General features: G+C 34.7%; 1 protein-coding gene across 1 annotated transcript in view; it reads left to right on the forward strand.

Moving 5' to 3' along the window:
- Positions 1–1,262, forward strand: part of LOC108753799 (progestin and adipoQ receptor family member 3) — an 8,808-nt gene extending 7,546 nt beyond the window's left edge. The window contains exon 8 of the mRNA XM_018495705.1: positions 1,028–1,262. The gene's annotated coding sequence lies outside the window, so the exon portion shown is untranslated. The remainder of the gene's footprint in view (positions 1–1,027) is intronic.
- The last annotated feature ends 9,655 nt before the right edge of the window (positions 1,263–10,917 follow it).

Raw genomic sequence — 10,917 nt, forward strand, 5'->3', positions numbered from 1 at the left:
ATTTTGTAATTTTCGCAATAATTAACAAGATATTAGTTACTAAAAATGGCTGAATATTGGTCTTCTATAATTTTTTTCTCAAATACTATCAATTTTACAAAAAAACTATAAGAGATAAAAATTGTTTATTTTCTTTTCATAGAACTCTAAGAATTTTTTCCGAATTTTTTATCAACTTTTTAGTACTGCATTTTCTTATTTTTATTAAAAAGAGAAAATACGGTATTAAAACATTCTGAAAAAATTTTCAGAACTTTATGAGAAGAAAGTAAATAATTTTTGTCTACGCCCCTAATATAAGTATAAACTAATAACATAAAAATATAGTATAAACTAATAACATATAAAATGCGAGAAAAACCGTGGTGGTGATGTCCGAGTTAATCTTAGTCATTAAATTACTAAGTTAAATGACTGTCAAGATTGAACTGTTTCTATAAGGTTTGTTGTACATGTTCCATTAAACTATTCCATTTAATGAAACAAAATTTAAAGATATTAGACACGACATAACTGTTTGGTAGATGTAAAAATGGTTTTTCTCGCATTTTATATGTTATTAATTTATACTCGTATGCGCTATTATTATGTAATTTTGTTAATATATATTTTTTTGTACTAAAGAGAACCTTGACCGTGGATCGAAACGTATACGTTTAATATTCACTTTGAATAAATGGTATCAAAATACACATTAATAACCAGTGTTGCTGGTTATTATATGGAATAAAAGGTCGAAACGTATATTAGCACTGTCTTATGAATTGATAAATTATAATTTCGCTATAATAACTGGCGTAGGTTTTTTACGTTCCTTTCCCAAATTAAATTTGCTTTAGTCGAAAAGCCGTTTTACCCGTTTTCTTGGATGATCTCACAAGAATTGTTCTTGTAAGAATTTGCGACACACATACATATACATACACACACACACGACATATTTTACGCATAAACCCATAACTTTGAATTGAAACTACCCATTATTGAAACAAGTTTGAAATTTACGATTACAAACATTCTGTTGTAGAATCCGTCCTCGCCATGGATTGCTCCTGCATGATGAAGACGGGTGCTTGGTCGTCATGGACCGCGGAACCACCGTTTTATAGTATCCTGAAAAATACGTCTTGCGAGATACAAAATCCACTGCGTGTGTACGCGCATCGATAGTCATGACACGTACATTTTTAGGAAATATATGTTGAGACGTTCTGGAATGGAAAGAGACTCTCTGTGGATATATAGTATAATCCACGATGTTTCGCAGCTCTATTTATATTTATTTGGTATCACTATTTATACTTGTCTCGTGATGGTTCGTTTTATCTTAAATATTTTTTTCTTTTCTGATTTTTAATTCTAGCAGAATTAAAAGTAAAACTAATTAATACTATACTTCTTAATGTTATTATACAAATGCATTTATTGAATTTAATTTTGGACTGAAAAATCTTCTAGATTTATACAAATTTAACCAGCATAGTTTCCATAAAGAACTTTAGATAAGAAATTTTTGCAATTATAATAGCGACGATACGAAGAACGTATTATTTCGTAAACATACTTCATAACTGTTGTCTGCTGAAATTAAAAGCAACTTTTTGATATTAGTAATATACTTTATTTTATTTTTTGTTATATTCCAAGGACACTGGGGATTTCAAACTGTTCGATATAGAATATATATAGTTCAACGTTTTGCGCGATACTTTTTTGTAAACGATATTAGAAATATCGCAAACAACACATAATCCAGAATAGGGACATAAGACGTCTTATATCTTATATGATTTTGGACATGCGTATTGTCTGGAATCGGGACGTGGGTTTTTGTCTCTAACGCCAAAGTGTGTCTTTCCTTCATCATTTTCAGTGAAAGACTGCCGATATCTACTGCAATGTTAACAAGATATTGACGATTAATTAATTAAAATGCGCTGCGACATTGACACTTGTTTTTGCAACACAATTAAAGTCGGGATATTGAGTAATTTATTTGCAAATTTCTATTCTATTCCCGGCGCACACTTATACACACGTTTTGTAACTCGTAGAAATGAAGCCTACATACCAAATGATATCGAACACAATACATATTCTTACTTGACTGATTTCGATATACATGCCGCATTTTGAAGCGGCCTTGATATACATCAATATTTCGTATAAATAAGGTAATAACTGCAATGTTGTCGCCTAAATTGTTGAATAAGAAAAATAAATATTTTATTTATAAATAAAAACATCTCCCTTCTTTTTGTTTTGTAATTGAACATGTAATATACATAAAATCTTTTTTTTTTTTTCAATAATAAAATTACTCCATTTATCTCTCTCTCTCTCTCTCTCTCTCTCTCTCTCTCTCTCTTTTTAATTATTTTATATTAATGCCCATTTCTAATTAACTTAATTCTGGTTCAGCTTATATCTTTCATCTTTTTCTTGTTTTCTAATAATTAAAAAAAAAGATGAAAGATAAGATGATAATTAACCTACATTGGAAACGAGTATAAATCAATGACAATAGGCGGTGAGCAGCTGAAGGGTAAAAATATGACATTTAATATTCACTACATTTATGCCAGCATGATTCTATTAGTTTTCTTTTTATATTTTTTTAATGTTTATAATAAAATTTTCTTGCAACTTTTTTATAATTTATCCACAAAAATTACATTATTATCTATTGAGAGCAAATTCTGAGGCCATGCCGGCATTTTTCCTGTTACCGTCGAAATCGTCCGTACATTACCGCAAGTACATCCATTTTCAGTTTGGGAACTACGTGATTACATATATTTTCTGATACTATCGATAAAATTGTATCGTCGAAAGTAGACGTGGTTCGTCTCTGTGCTAAATTCTCAGGATAGAAGTGTGCCGACCATCCATAGGAGCGATAGTTTAATAAACAAAAAAATTCCTTAAACAAAATAATTTTAATTTCGCATCTCCTACATATGTAAATAAAAATTGTTGAATTTTAATAAACGAAATTGAAAACAAGTTAATTTGTACACAAACAAGTAACAAGTAAATTTTGTCTTATATTACGAAGTTATGTATATTTATGCAAATTTTCAGCCCGTTTTTACCTCTTTTTTCGTAATTTTATAAGATATTATAAGATAAATATAAATTTTCAATTTTGTTTTGTTAAAATTCAACAACTTTTATTTACATGTGTAAAAGATGCGAAATAAAAATTTTTTTCTTCAAGGATCCATTAAACTGTCCCTCTTATGGATGATCGGCACGCTTCTATCCTGAGGCACCGACGAGATACTATTAAAGACCGAAGCTATAATAGTCTATAATATCCTATATATTGCAGAAAAATTATAATTTTTTCTCTGCAGTTATCATTTTTGTTGATAATCAAACTTTGATGATAACACTGAAATTACAATTTTAAAGAAAAATCGAGTATTATTGAGTTTTAAATGCATAAATACGTCTACTAAACTAATAAATCATAAAATTAGTACAATATTATCAATTTTTAACTCTTAATTACTTCAATATTTACAAACTTCCGTAAGGATGTCGGTCTTTAATAGTATCTCGTCGGTACCTGAGGATTTAGCACAGAGATAAACCACATTTACTTTCAATGATACGATTTTATCCATAGTGTCACAGAAAATGTATGTAATCACGTAGTTCTCAAATTGAAAATGGATATACTGACGGTAGTGCAATTTGGACGGTAACATGAAAAAGGCTGGCATGGCCTCTCTAAGATTTCTCTCTGTGTGCTCTCGGATAACTGCATACATTCTACAATACTCAACGTGCTCAACAGATACAAGACGAGTCGGTAAACGTTCCGTCTTGTCGCGAGATGGCGCCATCGTTCTCCTCGCGAAATTCCAAACAGGTTCGTACTTGCACCTGCATCCGCGACCTGCGAGTCGTAAATCGCGCGCGCTTATGCTCCTCGCATTTTTTGTTACGAGATTATTTTGATCGTTCGTGAAAGATGCAGTCGAAAATAGCAGAAATTCGGAATTCTCGACATGAATCAGGTATATTAGAGCTTACAATTTTAATTTGCGTGTATTATTTCTAACGCGACAAGTTCACGTTTGACCGGAACGAGTAATGGAGACTCTCGTCTTCCACCATTGCCGTCTTGAATTTTGTGTTGATTACTTCGGTTGTAGTATGCACAGTTTTAATGAAATTATCGGTCTGTTTTTTATTGCTGCACTAGTATACACAGTGCGATAAGTTGAAGTCAAACAAATATACGTTTGTTTCACTTCAACTTATTGCACCGGTTCAGAATGCAGCAATAAAAAACAGACCTAGTATTAGTATTTTTCATACTTGATATAGATGGAATTTTATTTTGAAATAATTAATTTAACGTTTTCTTACTGTTTTTCTTTCCTGCATTTCTATGAGAGAGAGAGAGAGAGGGCGAGGGAGGGAGAGAAGGAGAGGGTGAGGAGGGGAGAGAGAGAGAGAAGTTTAAAGATATTTTTAGAAACTAACTAATAAAATTAGGACAAAAGAGAGTAGAACGTAGATATTAAAGCGCAATAAAATTTATGGTATAATTTTAGTATTTAGACCTTATACGTATCATTCGAATGTTTCTATTCTTTTTGAAGCTATTATTAGCGAGAATACGTTTCTAAAAATATCACACATTCGTCATTCCAACATAGGCAGCTACTAAAGAATTGGGAAGGTCCAATGTGAGGTGCAAGAATTTTATTGTGAATGTGATAAGAAAGAAATAAAAGGAAGAGAAACCTGTCAACAACTAACAGAAAAATGGTATTCACAAGAAATATTTAAAATAAAATCACGCAGATTATTTAGAATAAGAGTCAGTAGTTATAATATGAAATAAAACATGTTAATCACGCGTGACAAGACAAAAGTGAGACTGACCAGTTTAGAAATTAAGTATTTTTAAAATTAAACTCAAGTGTCAATATACAATTTTCTGTTTGAGTTGTATATAAACACTTTATTTTTGTAAACATTGAATTTGCAATTGAAAACTTTGATCTTGTATTATTAATTTATGATGGTTCTACTACAACTTTTGTATCATTATTTAAAAAATCACTCAATAACATAATGATTTTTGAAAACACAGCAATTACTGCCAAAGAATGAATTAACAAGGTTTCTTTTTTATAAACTTCTTTAAATCTTATTCGTCCCTCGTTTTTCAAAATTTCATTTACGGTTTAAATTCATATTATTCCTGATTAATATATAATCGACTAACAGATTGCTTACGATGAAGTATTTGTATCTATTTTTCTACAAAAACATAATACAAAGTAACAGTAATCGTTACATTGCAATCGATAATTAAAGATACTCTTGTTTATTATGATAAAGTAATGATCCTGTGGCAGCTTCGGAATATTCTTCCGTCTTATCCGAGACTCTTGTAATCCCTTCTGCAATCCTTTTGTGTCCACAGCGAAGCGACTTTCACTTTTCTTACGTCGACGATGCGTCTAACCAAGCGACGGCGATTCTTTATCCATGCAAGAAAGGAGGAGCACGCGGTAGAATTTACGTAGCACTTAATCCTGCCGCTTAGAAGGCCTCGGCAAAATCACCCCTACTTCACATCCTCGAGTACTTCCGTTCCTCTGCTCCTTTATACTTGCTCTTTCGCCACTCATCATCCTTGCTTCCCATTCGAGCACCTTCGCTCGCGTTTTTCATTAGCTGCCGAGAGCAGCGATATCCCTGCAAGATCTATCTTATCAGCGTGTACCATTTTTTTCCATCGTTTCTTTATTCCATGCATTCCTTTGTACATTGTCAAAAATTAATCAAAACTTATAATTAGTAAAGAAAATCTTCAAGATAACTAAACAGATATTTTCACATATAGATAAACAGAATTGTGCAAATATAGATGCAATTCTAAGTTTCGAAATCACTAATCTCTAAAATTTGTTTGTATGTAATATAAGCAACGTTGCATCTTTCTCTCTCTCTTATTATAAAATATTATTTACGAGAATTCACTTAATTTAAAAAAATATCATATTTTCAATTGATATTATTATAATATAAACATCCGTGCCTTTCTATGCAGAAAAATAGAAATCAATTAATAAAGTCGCAGTAATATTGCAAATTAAAAGGTTAATCCATTTGATGCAATGTATTCCGCGTTTTGTATACGCGTGGTAATCATTAAATCAAATATTTATCACGTTTTCGCATAATAGCTGACTCATTGTCAGCAACGTTGATTACACATTTGATTCATATTCGAATCATCTGAATAGAAGATTATTCTACCGATTGAACGTTCTCGGTCGCTCGGCGCTTCGAGAGTATCGCGCGAGAAGGTTCCGCGCGAGAAGGTTTTGCGAATCAGCTGCGAAGCCAATCCTTTAATCGTCAGTACTAAAATATTATAAGGCGCGTAATCGCCCGCGATCGCGCCGAAATCCGTCGGCTAATCTCTTCACCGTAAAAGCGGTTTTATGTACCTACCTACCGGGAGCTCGGCTCGGCTCGGCCGTTACGGTGGGTGCTTCGCTCTCGCTGCTTTTCGAGATTTTAATGGCAGTCACATGGCAGAGCCAATGGCAGAGCGAGCGAGCGAGCCGGCCGGTACGAGTGTACACATTATTCCGTCGTCAGAGACAACAGAAACGTTAATCTCGGTCGCCAATTATCGGTTTTAGGCGGCACTCTTCGTTGTCTTTCGCCGGGCGCGGCGGCGGGCGTCGCTCGCGCTAAAAACCGCCCAGACTCGCTCGCTCGCTCGTTTGCTCGAAAGAATGATTAAACGCGGTTCGATTCATCGATTATCGGCTTTACGCCCCGAAGGGAAATCGCTTCGCCTAGTATGCCCCTATATACCCGTCTCCGATTTATATCACGGGACTTCAACGAGATGTCCCAAATCCACCGATCTCAATTTCTGATTCCTTGACCAAGCTGGAGTTTTAATGAAGATCTAATGTTGAATATTAAGAGATTTCAGCGATGCAATCTCTTGCGAATACTGTAAATCTTTCGTAAATTCCATCATCCTGACTTTACGAATTCTATTTTAATGACATGGAAAAAAAAAAGAGTTTTGTTAAAGTAGTCTTATAAAAAATTTCTTACGAAAAATTAGATTGGAAAATTTTTTTTTGGATCAAAATAATTGTTGAAACTTTTTACAGCATTGCTCAATCGCATTACGCTTAATCCTTACCGTACAAGATACAATTTGGAGCCTCATTTATACAATCGTGGTGCATTATTATTTACCTATTCAGAAACGATTAAAAAAGATCTCTAAAAATTCACCAACATGCTTTCAATTTTCTAGAATAAATATTGGAACTTTATTTTGGAAAATAATAAAATGTGGTATAGTTTATAATTACCGAAAGACTCGAAGAAACTTGCAAAAACAGGAATCGCTCGGCCATTAGCGACCGATACTTGTAAGGGTAAGGATTAAGATTCTTACACAATTATTTTGATGGTCCAATGAAATTATTTTAAGATCTAGATCTAACCAAATTTTTAAATCTTAACTTCAGCAAAATCGTTTTTTTTCTCCGTGTAAATTTATTAATATATAATGTAACAAATAATTTCATCTTACTCTATATTCTCTTCAAATGATTCCTTGGCGATTCTTCGAATTCATTAAGGAATCTGTTGTTATAAAATTAAAATTGTGTTTATGAAATTGCTTTAGGTATCTGTGATGTTAAAACTACGTTAAGATTATGTCAAGATGTTTATCGTAATATTTCTTCATCCGTCGCAATATGGAGAGCAATTAATACTTTACTGCAGTTTCATATAAATGTATTATGCAGTTTATTTAACAGTGCGGCGTATTATGGTTTGAGTGACTTGCGACTCACCGAGTACCACAGCATCAAAATGACGAAGGCCGGTGGCTCGTGATTACGGGACAAATCAGTGGATTATCCGAGAGCTCAGTTTCGCAGGGAATAGGATACCGGGGGTAGTTTCCATTTCGGTCGAGAAAGTAACAATTCGGGAGGAAGACGAGGAAACAGTTTGAGAGTGACGATTCTCCATCTGTTTCACTAAAGGACAGGGAGTCGTGGGCGAGTCAAGAATGAAATAGAAGAGGAAGGCAACGGCGTGTGCGAACGGGAGAGAAAAATAGCAACATGGCGCGCGGGTGAAGGAGAGAAACGGAGAACGACGACGGGCGGATAAGGAAAGATCGTGAAAGGGAAGTAACGCGACGGAAACGACAAGAGAAAACGAGAAAGACGGAGGAAAGGAAAGAGAGTGAAAGGGGTGTGGGCATTGCATCGGGAAAAATAAAGGAAAGTAGCATCGGTAATCCAGAGCGCGGCTCGGGTCTTACCGAGGCTTCCACGGATGTTTATTGAGTTGGTACGCGCACGCGCTACATGCAACACTATCATCTCATCTCATCCGGTCTCGTCTCATCGCTCGTGTATTCCCCTGTGGTCCTTTCTTCTCTTCCCCTCTATCTCTCTCTCTCTCTCTCTCTCCCCTCATTTCTGCTTATTTGCCCTCTCGTCCTCTCTCGCTCTTTGTTCTTGATTTTACTTCTATCATATTTTCCACCTTTTTTCGCTAGCCTGTTCTCTTTCTTTCGTTCACCACCTTATCCCGCATCTGCGCGGTGTGTCGATTCAATCCTGACTCATTTACTCGAGGAGTTATCCTGCAGGCTCTCCCATCGTCCTATTTTCCCTGAGCTACCGACTCTTTTATTCATTTCTAACTCAACAAATCAACTGATTTCCCTCGGTTTCAGTGACGCCGCTTATTTTTATCTGATACATTTTCAGAGGTTCAGAAATGATACATATACTTGATTCAATTTGAGTCATACTTCTCTTATATAATCGAATTTTATACTACATTCCTGAAATAGTATATTTATTTATTTTTCTTTGATCTTTTATAACTTGATAATTTGTGGTAACGGAAAAATGATTGATTTCATTTTTCAGTCACACAGTTTTAATCGCGATTTTTCTCACACTAAGCTATCGATATTTCTGTAAATATATGTTAGATTATTTATGAATAATCGATATTTTTTATCAATTTTCGACTAAAGAGTACCAGAATAATTTATTATAGACTTTGTTATAGACTTTTTACGTACTGAACGATTGATTATTAATGATGATTATTAACTTTGATAATTTTCAAACGATTTGACATAAAATGAATTTTATTGATATTAAAGACGGATGAGATACTTCCATATCATAACTTACTTCCGCGTTACAATTATGCCGATTGCACTAGCAGAGTTCAACAAGATCGTGACTGCAAAGTACGAGCACGAGATGCGGCAATAGAGAGATGAGCCTCGCGTGTATACGAAGGCCCATGCATGCGCGTTGCACAAATCAGATAAATTTCGAGTGAAACACGCGCGCGTGTGGTCCCCTCGAAAGGGTTGTTTGCACGCTGATAACTAGCGCATACGATATGAGATTATTGTAAAGATAGGAAACCGTATATAACGTACAGTTGTAACCTACGCCAAATCAACATAGATAGAAGAACGACGAGAATCATCGCGTTTTTCGCACCGCTTCAATTACGTTGGCGCGTGTTTACGCAGCACTTAACATATAGCACGTCGTTTTCTGCGCGTCTTCATTTGTTGCGAAGCCCGATGTCTTATTAACTTTACTGTTGGCGGGATATCACTGATATACATGTATATGTGCATTATTATATTTGCTAAGTAATTAATTTAATTAAGTTAATTAATTTCCATTGAATATGAGGTATCTATATATTTTTTTCGTCTTATTTTAAAATAATCAAAATGTCTCAATTTTGTGTTACATCTCTACCTAATTTTTTTTTTCCGAAAATTAATCTATCAGCACATAATTTATATTACATACATTTATCACAATATTTTTTCGTTATAATTTTTCTTATAATTTATTCTAGTTTTTAGGTTGCTTTATTTCAAATAAAAATCGAGTCACATTTATGAACGCAAATTGGAGTTGTAGTAAAAATTTACAAAGAGTACTTTTGTGATACTTTTGAAGAAATCAAAATTCTAAGTTTGCATTGTCTGAAAATTTAACCTTAAAATTTGCTCTGTTCTTTTAATGCATTGAACATAGGAGAGTTGTACGAACGGTTCTTTTTTATACAACGCACGTAATCTTATCAGAAATCATTTTCCAACGCTTGCAATCTTATATCAAAGTAAGAAATCCGACGATTGTATCGTTTAGGCAATAAACGTTGCCTTAGATAGTATTCACGATTGAATCTAGAATCTCGGAGGTTCGTTTACTTCTGCCAGTTTCGCAGAATGAAAAAGAATTCGCGCGCGTGCGAGATACTTTGTTCGCCAATCGTAATTCAGCTGTGGGCGTATCTGTTAATTTGTCCATCTTCTCGTTTATTAGTGTCAAAGCGAAGGAAAGGCTGAATAAAATTAGAAATAATTAACGAAGTTAATTCCTCTCTCTCTCCCTCCCTCTCTCCCTCCCTCCCTCCCTCTCTCTCCCCGCACGAGCGTAGGTCAGGTGAATCCGGGAGGGAGGTTTAAAAGCCACCTGTAACCGTTATTACTTTTTCGCCTTCTCGGATCGTTCGCCACGCACGTACCGGCAAACGCTCTCGTTTTGTCGCCGTAAATGCGACATATTTCTTTTTCTTCATTTTAACATAGAATTACTCTTTCGCCGTGCCATCGTGATGCACCACGCGCACGCGTGAGTGAGACCCGCGGCGATCAATCTCGAATCTCTCTCGAAATACCTTGCGAGGAAACAGGCTTACGTTAACATTCGCTGACATTGTACGCGGGAGACGTACGTGCAGCGCCAATGCAGCAACGATAATTAATCCAATCAAGCTTTGGTGACAGATATTCATATGACTCGGTCGAGCAAACATGTGTAACATAATTAT

The sequence above is a fragment of the Trachymyrmex septentrionalis genome, unplaced genomic scaffold, assembly GCF_001594115.1.
Source record: "Trachymyrmex septentrionalis isolate Tsep2-gDNA-1 unplaced genomic scaffold, Tsep1.0 scaffold72, whole genome shotgun sequence".
NCBI lineage: Eukaryota > Metazoa > Arthropoda > Insecta > Hymenoptera > Formicidae > Trachymyrmex > Trachymyrmex septentrionalis.